The 19,182-nt window shown below is 28.8% G+C and overlaps 1 pseudogene; it reads left to right on the forward strand.

Annotated features, from left to right (window-relative positions):
* The first annotated feature begins 5,723 nt into the window (after nt 1-5,723).
* Nucleotides 5,724-8,141, forward strand: LOC132938025 (uncharacterized; annotated as a pseudogene).
* Nucleotides 8,142-19,182: the final 11,041 nt, after the last annotated feature.

The following is a 19,182-nucleotide window of genomic DNA, read 5'->3' on the forward strand; positions in this document are numbered from 1 at the left end:
ACGACTATACCAACATTTCCCTCAATTATCAGGAGTACCACTGGATACCTAACTAGCGGTATAGACGTACCTATAGTCGTATGTATCTCCACAAGAATCCAGCTCCCTCTGCCCCCAACCATAAATACGCCACTGTTAACCACCGCACTTGAACCGGGTACAATGTAATCAGTGGCTGTGGCGTGCAGAACATTTTTCATACCTGAGGCAAACTATAAATATACAATTTGACCACCCACACTACCACCATCAGGTTTTTCGCCATTTTTTTTTTTAACAAATCGATATTTTAAATGTACGATCAAACTAGTGCCCAGTTACACACCTAGTAACCCACCCACCCGTAATTTCTCTGAGGAAATCGCCTCAAAAATTAGCTGTTCAGCACGCCACTGATCAGTGGCGTACCCAGCCCCCCCCATATTTAACCCCCTCCCCCTTCCAATTGCCTTTTTTTCTCCTAATAAATGTATTATTTATATTATATTTATAGACGAAAACTGTAAAAACCTTTGTTTAATGTATACTTCAATCAAGAAGTTCCATCACTGGATCGATTCTTCTCTCAAAAGCCTCCAACCCATCATTTCCCACAGCGCTTGTACTTATTGTAAAAAAAAAAAAAAATTATACCTAACCCCCTTATATAATTCTAACTACGCCACTGATTGTCATCGTATTAATATTATGACAATATTATACCTATTACACATAATACATAATACATTATTATACATACGTTTACGAGTACCTATACACACACGCCGTATTAATACTACCGCACGTGTACAACTGAACGACCACGTTTATGCGTATTTACTATTTATATATATACATCACCACACATTGTATAATATATATTATTATATTATATTTATCACACGTCGTCCGTTGGTATATTGTAATATATTTTATGCGTGCGCTTAATGTGCGGCAACAACCCCCCTACGACGATATTATGATGGGCGCCGAGCGTTCGCATCTGTTCCACACTTCCACCTTTCGACGACGACGACGTCACCGCCGCCGAACATTCCGTATGTCATCGTCGTCGAATTTGATATAATAAAATAAAACGTTTTACCTTGTGTACCCTTATTACGACATGGTACTTATAGTTTATACTAGTATTACACTCAAGCACAATGGTGCGCACAAATAGTAATCATAAGGCGGTTCGAAGTATTACAGGCGCATAATGGTGGCCCGGGGGGGGGGGGGATCTAAGGAGGATATATCTCTATAAACATTATAGAGGCTACATATGGCTCAAAGTGGAAAAAAATTAATTACTTAATCATATAGGCTGTGGTGGCGGGAGTCTTATACGGGGGTTTAGCTCACCAAAAGTCCGTCAAGCCCCTCATTTTTTAAATTGTGTGGGACCAAAGTCCCCCGCTCACATTGATGTTAATAATATTAGCCCCCCCTGAAATTGTAATGGATTTCCGCCTATGTACTTGCCTCATAGGTATTGAGCACAGCGATCTTCTGCGGATTACCGGCGAAACGTGTATTATCGAATATTTTCTGCACCTCTAATATTGCAGCGTGAAATGGTAATATTGCCATTTGTTTGCCGTCGAAAGTAATAACACGTCATTATTCATTATAATATAATATATAGGTACAGCGTGTCGGCGTAGTCCCTAAAGCCCCCCCCCCCCCCCCTTGGCCAATAGGTGATGATTTAGTATTAATCATGTGAAATAGTGCATGCCTTTGTTTGGTTATTGGTGATGCAGGGTGGGCGAAGTATAGGAAAAAAGCCCGCAAGTTCGCCACGCCACTGTATGTTTGTATAGTATAATAGTGTATTGTGTATACCATAATTATATACTGATATACGATACACATTTAAAGGCTCCGAGAGGACTTATAAAACCTCCATAATCCATACAACTGTGTAAGTCAACTACCTATAACTAAATATCAATTATTAATGTAAATTAAATATTGTGTTATTAGTGCAAGTAATAGTAATAAATAAATTAATGATAATAATAATTTATTATGACTAAATTCGTTTCTCATTTATTAATTATGTCCCTCCATAGTTTATAACGTAACATTTTTAAAATTTATCAAAATTATTGAGTCCATAACCATCGTAAATGGTACTGCAAATCACGTAAAATGTAATACATATTATTTCATATTATTGTGATATATTTTGTTCAATGTTTAGCATTTTAGATACAATGTTTAATGAAAAATCATTAATACTATTATAATATTTTGAAACAAATAAAGTTATTTCTTTAAAATAATTATGGTAATTTATTGTAAATTGTAATGTAAAATTTATTTATTAAGTATAAATGGTCACATTAAAATATTATGTTGGGCGGAAAGTAGAGAAAACATAATAAAACTGTGTTTGGTATAATACATAGTTTTCATAGGTGGGTAACCGTGGCACCCCAATGTTCGAATTTTTATTTTTTTTTTTTACCATTAATTGTACTATAATTTGTACCAATTTGTACCAACAATTTAAGAATTTGTACCTAAATATTTCCAAAAGAAAAATCAAATTTTCCGCTGGGGTGCCAGGGTAACGTTACCCCAGCACCACCAGAACTGAATAATGCATTTTATAAACATTTTTTTTTTGCCATTAATTGTACTATAATTTGTACCGTATTGTAAAACCATTTTCAGAATTTGTACCCAATTACTTCCCTCGGAATAGTAAAAAAAAAAATAAAAATTTGAACATTGGGGTGCCAGGGTTACCCACCTAGTTTTCATTGCTAATGTAAATAATAAATATCAATAATGTTGTGTTTTTTATACTCAAAAAAATTAAACACGAAATAGTCAAGTAATCAAAAATGGATTAAGCATGGAAAATTTAAAAAGATTAAAAATGGAAAAAATAGGTAGTCGGCATCCCGTCGTCGTCAATGATACCTATTTGTTTTCTCTCTCTAGCCAACCTAGCTGGAGCATGGCAAATTTGCGTTTAGCAGCTCTATACTACTCTTATACCTATATTTTTGTTTTCGTAGATTTGATATTAAAGTGAATTTTGAAATTAGAACTTAAAGGTAAGAATATTAATTATTATCTTGATTAAAAAATTTTACTGTATAAATTGTATAAATTATATAAATTAAAATATGTGTTTTTTATAATATTAAGTTCTAAATATATACATAGTATAAAATGTTATGTTCACGCAGTGCCGTATAACATGGGGCCCAAGCGTTGCTCAGGCAACACCTTAAATATGGGTGGGTGGGTAATGACTATTGATAGAAGAAAAATAGAAAATTGTATAGGTCGGTATTATGAGGGGTAGGTCACCTAAAATTAATAAATTATTTAAGCAACACCAATTTTTTTTATGATACACGTTGTTGTGTTTGTGAATAAAATTATTAGTCAATGACTTATTTATCATTATAAGAAAACTTAATTTTTGATTTTATAGTAAAAAAGTAATGTATTTAAAATCTAAATAAATTATACTATCATTTTTATGAATTTCTAACTCAAAATAGTTTGCAAATTTTCGTGATTTTTACGAATTTTGTTAAAATTCTAATTTCAGACACTCATAAAAAAAACTATTGTGGATTTAAGCTCAACTTTTTTTAATTTCCACCAACAGCAACTCACTAGGAACGTATTGTAGGTATTTACATTTTCAAGTTATTTGATGGAGAAAAACATTTTTTATCGACATAAATTATTAAGAAAAAACTAAAATAGTTGATCATTTCATATGCCTATAAATAGCTCAACACAAATCAAAATATTTTTAATATTTCATGTACGGTACATGAGTTATTTATTTTAGAGTTACACCACTTACACCAAAAACTAAAATCGTTTTTGTTGAAAACCGGCTTTTACATAAACATACCAGTTTTTCCTTAATTTTTTTTTTTGTTTTTCACGTCTGGTTTTGGAGACTAAATATCTCTATATTGGAGACTATATTGATTATTATTTAATCTTGCTTAAATATTTTAGAATTGAACTTTTCACTAAAGAATATTCAATATTGAATATAGAATATATTTTACATAAACATATAGGTTCAGTTTGTAATACTTGCATCTTGATTTTCACTTTTATTTATTAAAAATTTCGACCTCCCCAATGGACCGACTAGATTCACTTTCCCGCCGGAAAAGATGAGAATCGAAGCATAATTTCGTCTACCAATCGTGTACACAGACCAAAAAAAAAATGTATTACCTACGCGTTGCGTAAATTTGCTAATAGTTTCATAATTGCTGGTCAATTCACTCTAATTTTTAAACTAGCGACGCTAAATGTGAACTGCTGATCGTAAATTTGCTATACAAGACGGAGACAATAAAATGTCCGCGTCTTACGTTTTAGGTACGTCCTCTCGAATCGTGGTCATATGGAGGCCAGCGTTCCCGATGATTTGGACTTCGGTAAAATTTAAATGCCCGCCACATCGACAGAAGTACCACCAGTACTATAATTATACTCTAAAAGTTTCATAAATCCACGATTATACTATTTTTAAATGTTATACAACAAAATAACTAAAATCGTTAATCTTGGTTTTAATATGTAATTTCGTCCAAATTTGAACTTATAATATATGTCTGTAAAACGTAACTGCAGTTACCAGTTGTCATAACCCCAGGAGATCAAATTAAAAATTTTATTTTGCATATTTTTGCATATTTTGTCATCATTACATATAAATGCACACACATAGAAATACTATTGTTGATTTAACGTTTTACAATGTTGTTGACAGTGTAGGTAGTTGTTAATTATACAAATTTCGTATTTGAATTAACACCAATAGGAGTATATTTAAACTATATGGTTTGACTATAATTAATATTAAAATAACAATATACATATTATTTTTTTTTTTTTTTTTTTTTTTTTTTTATTGGGTAACCCGCGGCAACATAGGCCATTGGGTGTGGGGAGGGCACTGTAGGTTTTATATTGGGTAGGTTTGGTAGGTTTTATATTGGGTAGGTTGGTACACGTGTGTGTTGTGTTTGGCAGAATTTCTAATGGGGCACCCGTAGGTTTCTGCCGTGCCCCGGGGTGGGGGGATGGCGGCACTTGTTCTCCGGACACCGTGACTTGCACGGAGAAAAATGCCGCCCAGTGGTCGAGGATCGAACTCGGACCGGCTGTGCCGAATCCGTCGCGTTAGACCACTCGGCCACCTCGTCCCCCCATACATATTATTATTTCAACTTATTTTAATATAGTTAATTTGAATATAATCTTATAAAACCTTTATACATTGAAAATAACATGAAATGTAATTATCTTAGCAATTATAATTTGTTTATATTAACCAGCTAATAAAACATTCATTTTAACTGCGATTTGAGTTGAAATTGGCAATGCGCTGTTGTTATTTCAACTTTAATAGTGTTGTTTTAATCAGGACCTGATGTTATCAATGATTATTTTTGAATTATTGTGTTAATACCTATTTTTAGCACGAAAGAAGATAAAACCAAAAAATCGATACCAATTTGTATAATATAGTAACTCGTTTACTCGTTTGCTTATCGGTGATTAAAAGCCTTAATGAGTACGCCACTCGCATAGTCGGAAATTCGTAATTCACTTCATAGTTTTGTAGAGTATAGACTTAGTTGTTTTAGTCAATTAATACAGTTACAACTTACATTTTTGATCACTGCGTTGTAACTTCGGTATATAGTGTTGTGAAGTGTTGTTAAAATGAATGAACACTGGACGAATCCGTTGAGGTAAGATATTATTCAATTATATAATTTATATGCTGTGACATAAGTAAGTACCAACGCTTTAAAATATTTATGACCTAGGTTCCTTACATTTTAACATGTTAATCTATGATATTATGTTTAAAATAAATTGTGAATAGGTATTTAGGTATACAATTTATACAACTTTCAATCTTTTAAGATATTTAGGACGGTCTAATATTATATTGATTTTTGTCAGTTGTAAACATTGGATTTAAATCTATAACCATTATGTAATTTTAGTATTTTCCATCACCAAGAACTGCTATTGAAGTCTTGCATATTATGACTAATGTACCAGATTGTTCAAATTCTATTTTACAAGACATATTATATCCTACAAGTTCAGTAACATTGAGTTCAAATTTAGAAAAACAATTAGATAAATCGCCTTATTCCAACAACGCTAAATATGGGTCATAATATAAACCAATGTCATGGACAATTGAAGTAAAGTTATCACTTAAGACATTGTTAGAACTATTTATGATAAAATTAATACTATAATTTTCTTTATAGACAATATTAAATCTATTGCACGCAACAAATGATGGTAGATGCATTCTTGCAGATAGTGTGAAAAATAGTGGAAATTTATCTGATGATTCAAAAAATTTATTGACACAACTCTTAATTAACCGTCTTTTACAAGGCCAGCACAAGTATGTCCATATGTTCATATGTTTAGATTTTTATAATTTGTTTCCTCAAATAGTATCATTACTATATTATTATTAACTCATTAATTAGATTTAGGTAGCTATAAACAAATATTTCTGATTGTAAACTCTTAAATGTTCCTTTAAATTATTTAAATTATTTTTTCATATTAGAATTTTGTTTTATAGAGGAAACGATTTGTTTTTCAGAAAAATTACAGAGCTGATAGTGGAAGTTTTTCCAAAAGAACAAAAGGTAAGGTACAAACACATACATTAAAATGCATTATAGCATGTTAGGTATATTGATTATTGGTAGTAATATACTATAGTATCTACTTACCTATTGCAACTGTTGAACTATAATTTTAAACTTAATATTTAAAATTATAGAATTTAATGAAAATTAATGTAATACCTATTTAATAACCTTATTGTTTATTACATTTTATATTAATATTACTACAATTTATTATTTACAGTTTGTTTATTTTATCCCGTCAAAAACTGAAGGCAGTCATCAAACGCGTGCAGGGGCGCCTGCAGAGAGGGGCCAATGGGTGCCATTGCACCCACTGGGATTTTTTTAATGAACAAAAAAATGAATGTATAACATAAATTTAATTTTGCACCCACTGAGCTGATTTTCTGCGGGCGCCCCTGAACGCATGCAAAATGAAAGTTAATCGAGAGATGGAAGAATGTTGCACGTAGGCTAAGATGTGTTGGTGCTATATCATATGATAGAGTAAAGCCATCAAAAACTGTAAATACAATATCCCAGTCCATACATTTTTCAGGTAAATTATAAATTAACTTCAATACCTAAAACTTTAAAAACTAATTATTTTATATTTATTTTAGAAGAAGTACTTGAGGTTAAATAATGGCTTATTTCTGATGGGCTAAATTTTAATTTATATGATATTAGAGACAAGTGGGAATTCACCTTTAACTTAAGGAAAAATGACATATTTGATTTAACTTTCTTATCTGATGTGTTTAAAGCATGGCCAATATTTTGGGGTCCTAATAGTTATGAACTAGTATGTACATTTATTTTTTTATTTATTTTCTTATTTAGATGTATGTAATAAATAAATCTAATAATAAATTATATTATTATCATTAGATTCTGGAGGATTATAGAATTGGATACTAAAAAACTAATACACATAAAGATTTTTTTTTTTAATAATTTCAGAATATTACAAATTTTAACGAGGATTTTACTGAAAGACAATATAGATACTATGAGTACGGAGCTACTATCCAACCGTATATTGTGTTTGTTGGTTCAGATATAGAATCCATTTCAACAAACTATGTTAGAATAGATCCACACTTTTGGTGCTTTGAATGTCCCCTTAAAGCATTAGAAGTGTGCTTCAAATTGTATTTTGTATTTCACCGTAGTTATCCAAAAGAATGCCACGATAGCTGGTTAGTCATTCAACAGTCGTTATTTCAACTAAACACTGAATATGACTGACCTACATCCATTACAACAACTGTAACAGGAATGTTTGAATAGTTTTACAAGAGTCAGGAACAGTGTACTTGTTAAACATAAACTAAATATTTATATCTACATAACTATTATTTTTAAGCTCTGGTCTTATTCATTTTTATTAAAAGAATAACTTAATTATTATTATCCCATTGCTAAAATTAATTTAAATTGAAGATAATATATTTTTTTAATTGTTTATAAACAGGTGACTTATGTGTTATGAAACACCTTAACTTTATTGAACTCTATAATTTTATGTATAAATTATTAATTACTTTTATATTTAAGTAACCTATTTTAAAGTAAAAATAAGTTAAAATGTATTCTTGCTTTGTATGCTATGTATCTTTTCCTACCATTGATCAACTTTTTTTGCACATGAAATTTTATCATAATATCTTGGACTCTGAATCAGTGTATTATTGTAAACAAGGAGAATGAGCAAAAGGATTTTAAGGGTTGGATAAATTAAGACGTCATCTAAATCAAGTGCATTCTGTACCAAATCCAATATCAGGATTTTCGACTCATATTCATGAGACTAGTGAAGACATTATAGATGTAACGAGTTATAATGAATCCACTCCAGGATTTCAAGTTAAAGGTAAAGAGGAAGATATTGTTTTTACAACTTTTGATGATGTGGTAAAATGTAGCATTTTAAAATTTATAACCAAATTAAGTTCTAAAAGTAATATGATAAGTTCCTTAATGCAAGATATTATAAATGCAACAACAGAATTGTTTTCATCTGGCATAATATCAAAATTAAAAGCTAAAATTTCACCTTTTTTGGATAATAATAGTAATCAATCTGAAATAGCTGAAATTTATAATATGTCAACTGTCAAGTGTGTTAGAAAATCCTTTTTTAAATTTTAAAACAAAATATCAGCTAATTAAATATTTTGAATCAAATAATTTGTATTTTATACCAAAAACAGTTGTGGTTGGTTTCACTAAAGAAAAGAAAGTCGTAGATGGTGTAGAGTGGCAGGTAATAGTTCAAGTACAAGGACATTTATTTTGTAAAAAAAATCTAAAAAAAATTTTTGAATTTCCTGGAATATTTGATTCGGCCCACCAATAAACGATTACATCATTGAACAACTTAAAATATATTATACTCAATATATATTTTTAAATGGCACTACATGGCAAAACATATGTGTTTTTAATAGATTTTTTAGATTTTTTGGTTTCAATATGAACCTGCAAGGGCGGACTGGGCCACAGAGGGATACCGGGAACTTTCCTGGTGGGCTGTTACTCAAAAATAATTTGTTATTGCTATACATTTATAATTATTAATATAGAAGATAAAATAGGTATAAATATTTTTTATTTTCATATCATGACGCGGGTGTACAAAATTGCTTATATAAGTGTTTAAGATGTTAAATTTTTCGGTTCAGCTAATTGTCCACCCCCTCACTCTTCAGCATCAATGCATCAGAAATTATTATTTATAATTAGGCCGTGGATTTAAATATAAACTGCGTTTTCTGAATTTTCTAAAACATTGCTTTCCAAGCAACTATTCGTTTCATATATTAACGAATTGAAAAATGAAATTAGAACATTTAAATAGTTTGAAGTAAATTTTATAAAAACATAGCTAAAATTCCTTCAAAAAAAAAAAAAAAAAACAATTCAATTAAATAAAGGTATAATTTTTTTAAATAATATTTCTATTTTATTACTTACATATTATGTTCGATACTATAACTTCAGTTATAGAAAACAACACTTGCCTATATGGAATTATACTGTTGAAGATTTTTATTTTAAAATATTAAATAGCAATATAGCATCTGATTAACTGATGTGCTATAATGAAACTCAAAATATAACGAATACACTATACACGATACACCTATCTAAATTCATTTAAATTGGACTTTTAATTTTTATTATTTTTTTTATTTTTAATTATTAATCTTTGTAATATAAGTGCATTAAATCGTATTTTTTAAGGCATTTAAATCCACGTCCTATTTATAACTTAACGTTAAATTGTATATACCAATCGATTAGTGTACACAATAAAATGAAAATGTTTAAAAAAAAAAAAGAATTTATTTAGTTATTTTGTTATTTAGGTAATACATATTAATTAATAGGTATTTCTTAAATTTTTTTATTATTTTATTCGAAACATTATTTTTGAATATTCGGATCAATAAAACTATTTTTAATTAATTACTATTTTATATCAATTAGAATTTGTTAATAAACCAAGTAATAAGTAAATGGTTACCAAGTAAAAAAACCGTTATCTATATTATAAATTTGAATTCAATTTACCGCATTTGCGTCTAGTAGAAACAAATACATGTTTTTTTGAAGATAATGTAAAAATATCCATCATCCATCTGTTAGGACCATATATGTATATATTTTCTATGATTAAGACGGTTAGGTTATAATTATAAATAATCTATGGCAAATGACAATCATTGAGACGAACAGCGGTTCCAATACGTACTCACATATTTCGTTCCATTGTGGTTGTTAAGCTAGGTGCCTATTTTTACAAATGTCATTATCTCAAAACTTCCAGACTGAACTTTTGGATTGGAGGTATGAAGACGCGCGCTGCATTTTCCTTGGCGGAGATGCACAGCTCAGACACTAGACAATATTATACAATCGAAGGGAACGCGTTTCGCAGGAAGAATAAATAATTACTTACGTAAGTTTTGTCCTTCTACTCTTTTGACGGGGTAGACCTAATGTAAATATTTATTGTCAGACAAACTTATATACCCACCAGACGTAGAGTAGTTTTACAAAATCCGGTTGTTATAGATGTACAAAAATTAGGATATTATGAAGAATGGAATACTTTAATACTCTACCTACAGCTGTTAATTTATTGTTTTAGTAGAATAATTTTTAAAATTTGAAATCAACGATTAGGCAATGCCTTTATAAGTAGAAATGTAGGTATTTATACCTACTTAATAAAATAATAAAATACATAATGATTAACGTTATTTAATATGATTTGTAAGTACATAGCAGATTATACCTACCACTCAGTGACGATTATTTTTGTCTTACACGTTCTTCGTAATTCCGTTCCGTCATGATAGTTTTTGTTTTCGTTAAATGGATCCACCACTTATGTCTGTATGCATAGTGAATTTATGTGTCACATAACTAGGGCTGAGGACTTCTAGTTTTTTCATATTTTTTTAGAAAATTCTAGTGAATAACAAATGGTTTCATAACACCAGGAGATCAAATTAAAAATTTTATTTTGCATATTTTTGCATATTTTGTCATCATTACATATAAATGCATATTTGAGTATATTAGAAAAATTAAGAACATATTTGGCAATTTTCAAAATAAGTTAGCTTAGACAAAAAAGAACAAAGTGGTAAATTTTCCATTTCAAAATAATATTTTTACTATCGGTTAGGTAATTTACTATCTGACCGATAAAATCGATAAAACCGAAACGCGTATGAGTAGTGAATTTCAGTTGTCCGTCATATTTCGTCGCGTACTCGTATTATTATGCACACTGCCTGAAATATTTTCGTCGAGTAATTATTTCGTCTCTTTCAAATTTTTTTAGTAATATTTATTTATTTTTGTCAAATATGCCAAAGGAAAGACAATCATTGGCTTCTCGTTTAAATAGTTATGTCGGAATTTAGTGAATGTAGTGGTCCAGTATTTACAACTGACGGCAAAATATTGTATTGTAAATTGTGCGATTAAAAAGTTGGAAGTGACAGAAAATTCAACGTTCAAAAATACATTGACACAGTTAAACATAAGGCAGTTATTAAACGAAAACAAAGTAAATTTGATTTACAAAAAACTCAACAACAACTTTTAAGTAACACAAAAAAGTCTTCTTTTAATAAAGATTTATGTTATGATTTTTTGTCGGCTAACATTCCATTAAATAAATTAAATAATCATAATTTTAAGTCATTTTTGGAAAAATATACTTCAAAAGAAATTCCAAATCAAACTACATTTCGTAAAGGCTATGTGAATGACATTTATGAAGACACTTTAGTGAAAATTAGAAGTTTTATATTTGGTAAAAAAATCTGGGTTTCGATCGATGAGACGACAGATTCCGCAGGTCGTTACATCGCAAATGTCATTGTAGGAACGCTCGAACTTAATGGCCCTGGTCATGTGTTTTTATTAAACTATGCAGAACTAGAGAAATCAAATCACATTACAATCGCTATTATTATAATAAGAATAACTAATAAGATAAAATAATAGAATAAAATAATTTTTTAAAGCATATTTTAAGTGCATATTTCTTGATTTTTAAGTGCATAAGTGCATGCATATTATTAGATTTTTAAGTACTAGAAGTCTTCAGCCCTGCACATAACACATATAGTTTAACATGTCTTATGTAAAACGTAAATTTTCTATGCATATCTGCTACGGGCATTAAGCATTTAGGTTTTAAGAGAACACCGCAAACGCACGTTTTATTTTGGGGGTCTTACAGGATATAACTATAGGACATTTTCTTCAAATTTTCACATTTCACTATTTGATATTGTGATATTATTGGTACCTAGGTTAAGTTTCTGTTTTAGAATAGATCTATAGGTTACCTCGGTATATCACATTCTTTAATTTAAATTCCGGTATAGTCGAGTATTGGACAAGTATTTATGTAACATATAATTCGTATCGTAATTTAATTACTAAAGAAATATAATTTCCCCAACAGTGTAGGGCCACCGGCAGGATAATGCATTATAGAGTGTCTATATACATTTGTGGTCTAGTAAATGGTTAAAATTGGCATGCGACCAACAACTGGGGGCTTGTTCTGGAAAATTTAAATGATCTAATAAAGTTCATCTCATTATTTGAATTAAACTAATTTTTAAGTGATTGTTGTGAAAATCAAAATTTTAATTTATTCCATTCAACACACTCATCTCAGTTTTATAGTAGGTACATACCTATAGATTTCTCGCTAAATTCATATCGATCATCTCACAGTTATCATATTAAAAACTATAAAATAATAAAATATGCATTTTTATCTTATTTCAATCTTTTTCATCGATTTCACTTTTCCAGAACAACCCCCCTGAAATAGAAAACCAGAATATATTATAGATCACAAAGATTTCTGTAAAGAACATATTATGATTTATCAATAGACTATATTATTATACAGGATGTAACAGAAAGATGACAAAAAAAAAAAAAAAATTTTGTTACTTAAACGTATGTCAAAAATTGTTAATGTTTTGTGATTAGTAAATAATTTAAGAAATATACTCATGTCAGCAAGTTCCCAAAAATAATATTTTTAAAAAGTTATTACGTTCTAAAATAATTTAGTAAAAAAATTATAGATATTTAAAAAAGTTCTTTAATATAAACTACTTGACTTATATAAATGTTTTTACCATCAAAATTGTTCTTATAATCAGATTCACGAGTTTGCTATTTTGAATTTATCCAAAAAAATTTTAGTCAAATTTTAAATTTTTATTTTCAGTCATAAAAAATAAAAATATTTTTTTGTATATTATACGTATAGCGCGAGTGACTTTAAATTATATATAAAAAACTTTAAAAATTTGTATACAACAAAAGTTATGGCATTTGTCAGATCTCGGTGGGACATCCTGTGTACTGAGGATAAGTTCTATGGATTTATCATATTATAAAATATTTATATCATCTATGGCAATCGCCAATTGTCGACATTCGGCGGAGACGATTCACTATATTCTAATAATTGCAGTGAAAAAAATAAAATAAAATAAGCCAACAATTGACGGACAGTTCGTTAAGCAGTATAATATTATAATATAACACGAACTTCCACATTTTGTTACGTTTAGGTTATTTCCATACTTTCTAGTTTCAATTCGGAGCGAGATGTAGACGGATGAAGATAGCTGTTTCTTCGGCGGCAGCGTGTGCTGCAGTACAGCTTTGTTTCATCGGAAGAGTCGATGTTTACGCGTAAGTTTGTTTTCATATTATTTTGTGGTTTAAATTTTCTTTTTAGACTTGAATTAAATATTTATTGTTACGGAAAATCTGTTAACTCGGTAACGTAGAAGCATATACGTTTACTACCTACCAAAGGCGCAATATATAATAATAATAAATGATACGCCAGTCCGAATAATCCAAACGCTGTCTTACTCGTAGTCGAGTTCTAGTTGATAACTGACTTGTGAATAAATGTAATTTTTGTTAGGTATAAAAATAAAACCAATAAATCCTTGAATACAACATTTAAAAACACAAACTCTGTATAATAAAAATTAATATTAGGTATTTATTGGTAGGTTTATATAACTTCGTTTTACCACGACCGGTTTTATACGTACCTTATTAATTTGCCTATACTATTCGCCCGGTAACACCTTAGGGTTGCGCGAAGTATTTAAAACAATATATATTAATGTTATTAATCTTTATATTTTATATACATTATACACCCAATTTAGGCTTTAGCGTAGTTTATAGTTTTATACCCTAGATACAGGTATTCAATATTTTACAATTATATATTATAGTATTTTACTATAATTATTATTTTAGATTATAATATTATATGATGGTGTATAGGTATGCTTAAATATTAATTAATGCCATAACCATTTATTACTGGTAAATTTTTTTCCCAAACCTGACGTTTAATTAAAGTATTGATGGTATGTCACTTAACATACATAACTTTAATTTTTCCACTTAATATTTGTATCATTGGCACCTACATATACTGTTTCACACCTAAAATACAAAAGTTTTCAAGGAGTGCCTACCTAATCAACTGTCAACTGTCTATCCTGACCACCCATGTGAACGCTTATGAATAATATACTTATACTTATATTCGTGTACCTAATTTAATAGTGTAAAACATGAACATGGATGTTTTTATGTAACTTATAGAACACAACGATTATTATTATTTTTGTTTATTTTTTACATAAACGTAATGCATTGTAATTCTATTTATCTCTTATTGTCTAACGCAATGCTTCAAAAGTTGTTATTTAATTAATTGGTATAATATTTGTAAATTATTGAATTTAGCTACACCTACTAATTAGTAATAGTAATAAATCCGTATATAAACTATTAAAATACAAATTAAAAAAAGGTGGATAAGTGGATGTCGCTCTGCTGTACAGTAGGTTACAAGTGGGTCACTGTAATGGATGGTGTTAAATTTGAATTCAATGATATAATATCATTGTATAAGAAAAACGATTCTGAGCGAAAACGGCCAGTCAGCCTATGATATTATCAAGTAGATTTGATGATATTATTGTGAATAAAGTAATTTATATATAACCTATTTACGTGGAGCCTTGTTTTAAATTTTCAATCCTTAGCCATAAAAATTAAACATTTTATACATTTTTAACTACAAAATAATTAATAAATTATAAATTTGATAAATGTTGTCAAAATTTGAACTATAAATGCTTATAAAAAAAAATTGTGCCTATGTATTTTAAATATTTTTCAACTGCTATTAGAACGATATATCAGGAGCCTTATATTACATTTTCACGCTTTTTTACCAACAAATAAAATTGTATTGATATTTATAGAAAAAAAACTAAAAAAATTGAAAACTGACAATGTCCGTAAACAGCTCAAAAAGAGTCAAATGATTTTATAAATTTTATGGTATATAGAAAATGCTAATATAAACATTCAGTGAAATTTTCAAGTATCTACAGTCATTCGTTTTTTAATTACAATAAAATAAGAAAATTGTTACATGAGAAATCGAGTCAATATCAAATGTTGTAAAAATATAAATTTCAGACGCTCATAAATATTTAATTTAAGTTTCTTGTAGACATTTTTTTTTTGATAAAGGTAGAAAAACTTATGAGTAATCTTATATTACATTTTCAAATCTTAGATTTAAAAAGAAAAATTTTTATGAATTCTCAACTCATAATAATTTGCTAATTTTCGGGATTTTTCCGTATTTTGTCAATATTTGAACTTTAAATGTTTATAAATAAAAACTGTGACTAAGCATTTTTAATTTTTTTCATCTGCCTCTGAAACAATAACCTAGGAGCCTCCTATTAAATTTTCAATCCTTTTTACCCAACAGATAAAATTGTATTGATATTTATAAAAAAAAAACTAAAAAAAAATGGAAACTAAAAATGTCCGTAAACAGCTTTTGAGCTAGATAAGTCAACATAAGTCAAAATATTTGGAAAATGTTATGGTGTATAGGAAATGCAATTATAAACATTCAGTCAAATTTTCATGTCCCTACGGTAATTTGTTTTAGAGTTACACCAAAAACCAAAAGAAATTTTCTCAAAAACAGATTTTCCGTAAAAATTCCCGTTTTCCCTTAATTTTTCTTTTGTTTTTCATGTCGCTTTTGAAAACTACTGTGAAATTTTTACTTTTGACCCCCAAATAAGTACCAACTAGATTCACTTTTCTATCAGAAAAGTTACTGTTAAAGAAAATCGAAGCACTTTTACTGTCCTAAAAGGTGATGACAGACACAAAAATAAAAAAAAAATAAAAAATAAAACACACATCATTGTAAAATCAATACATTCGCTCAGAATCTAAAAACATCAAAGGGCATAATATTTTGCCGGTAGTCAAGTTGTATTAATAAAAATTAATATTAGGTATTTATTGGTAGGTTTTATAATATCTGTAGACTGTAACGCATAGGTCATAAGAATATTGTAGAACATTTTACTGCAAGATGCGTGTTATTTCAGAAATGGTATTCGTCAGTGAAAATTTACCAACTGGAAATAATATATCATAAGCAGACTGAAATGTGTGAACGTTTCAGTGTTTCGAAGACTAAGTTTCGTAGCAGATTTTGATTCCGTCACGGGGTACGTATTTTCTTATTTTTCAGTAGGTTTCTTTTAATTATTGTTAATTGATCAGGGGATGTATTGCCCGAAACTTTTCAATTATTTGTATTGCAATTATACTGGTATAACACTATTCCGGCTACCAATAAAGTCGTGTTCAAAATTAGAAAATTGGTCAGGTATGATACAGAAAAAACTAAAAGAAATATTTAGTACAATTAAGAAGAATTATTCAAAGGGCACCAGGTTATCAATATTCAAGTCTATACAAAAAATTCTAGTTACATTACTAGAAAAAAAAAATTGAAGGACGGTGTTGGCACCCGCAGGCAAATGCATTTTAGAAAACAAAAAAATTAAAAAAAAATTATACCGTAGGAGTACACATTACAAAGTTCAAACTAAAATGCCCAGAATCTTAAACAGAAAAAACTAATAAAAATATTTAGTTCATTTAAGAAGGATTATTCATGGGGCACCAGGTTTTCCATGTTCAAGTATATTCAAAAAATTCAACTAGAATTAAATTACAAAAAAAAAAAAATTGAAGGGGGGTATGTCGCCCGCAGGCAAATGCATTTTAGAAAACAAAAAAAATTATGCTGTAGGAGTACATATTACAAAGTTCAAAATAAAATGTTCAGAATCTTAAACACAAAAAACTATTCAAAATAATTAGTTCATTAAAGAATGATAATTGATAATACAACGAGTATCATGTTATCTATGTTTAAAAAATCTCTACAAAAAAATTCAACAACATTTAAAAAAATTTGAAAAAAAATTGAAGGGGGGTGTTGGCACCCGCAGGCAAATGCATATTAGAAAACAAAAAAAATTTAGAAAAAATTATACGGTGGGAATACACATTACCAAGTACAAACTAAAATGCCCAGAATCTTAAACAGAAAAAACTATTCAAAATAATTAGTTAATTAAAGAAGGATTATTCATGGGGCACCAGGTTATCCATGTTCAAGTATATACAAAAAATTCAACTAGAATTACATAACAAAAAAAAAATTGAAGGGTGGTTATGGCGCCCGCAGGCAAATGCATTTTAGAAAAAAAAAAAAATTTTAAAAAATTATAGTGTAGGAATACACATTACAAAGTTCAAACTAAAATGTCCAGAATCTTAAACAGAAAAAAACCATTTAAAATATTTAGTTCATTAAAGTAGGATTATTCAATGTTTAAAAAATGTATACAAATTTATTACCTAAAGATAGTCATAAAAAAAAATTGAAAAAGAGATGTGGGGGGCCAGTAGGCAAATGCATTTTAGAGCGAAAAAAAATTTAAAAAAAATTTAGATGGCACCGGCATGTCAGCGTTTAAAAAATCTATATAGAAAGATGAATATAAATTAAATAACAGAAACAAAATTGTGGAGGGGAGCACGGAAGCCTGTAGGCAAATTAACATCATAAAGCAAAAACAAATGAGATAAAATTAAACATTAAGTATTCTCTGAAGACTTACAAATTTGAAAATATTCATACTAAAAATCAATTGAATTAAATTTATGAAAAAAAATTGAAAGGGGAACGTGGGCACCCGAAGGCAAACGCATTATAAGAAGCAAATAAAACATTTAAAAAAACATATGAAACCTAAATGTTTTAAAAAAAGATACATATAAAAAAATCAAAAAAAAATTAATTGAATGGGGAACATGAGAGAACATAACCAGTCTCTTTTCAAATTATATAGTAAGTACACAGGTACTCAGTGTACTCCCTGCAGGTATAGCCGGATAATGTTGAAAAATATTTTTACAAAAAAATCTACTAGAGTTCAATAAATTGAAAAAAAATTGTTTGAGAAACCTGGGTGAAATAACACTAAACAAAAGAATACGCTGGGAGCTAAATACTGCAATACATATTAACTACAATCCAAAAACTAGGTATTATTTACATTATAATAATACGAACAGTTATTACGATCGGAGGTGTATCACCGTAATATATGTTTTAGAAAATGTATAAAAATGAATGTAATTTATTAAGAATGCAAAAAAATTAAATGAGAAAAAAGTCCTGCACGGCTGCACGGACTCTACTATGTGATTGTAATTAATGAAGTACATGAAATAATGTTAAATTTAAAATAATATTGTGTTTGGTTGGGTCTACAGTCAATATTAAATTACAAACTATAAAGTCTAAATGCAAATAAAAACATAGTCAGATATCTGTTTTAGTTTTGTAAACATGTGCGGAAAAAAATTAGATTTAGTACAATGTAAAAAAATGTGGGAAGGAAACCTTGGGAATTCTTTGACAGTAGGATTTGAAAACACAAAACCATATTTTAAATTAAAACTATTGATTTCATACATTTTCTATTTACAAAAACTTATAAGTATTGAAAACCTTATAAAA

The sequence above is a fragment of the Metopolophium dirhodum genome, chromosome 2 (assembly GCF_019925205.1).
Source record: "Metopolophium dirhodum isolate CAU chromosome 2, ASM1992520v1, whole genome shotgun sequence".
NCBI classification, from domain to species: domain Eukaryota; kingdom Metazoa; phylum Arthropoda; class Insecta; order Hemiptera; family Aphididae; genus Metopolophium; species Metopolophium dirhodum.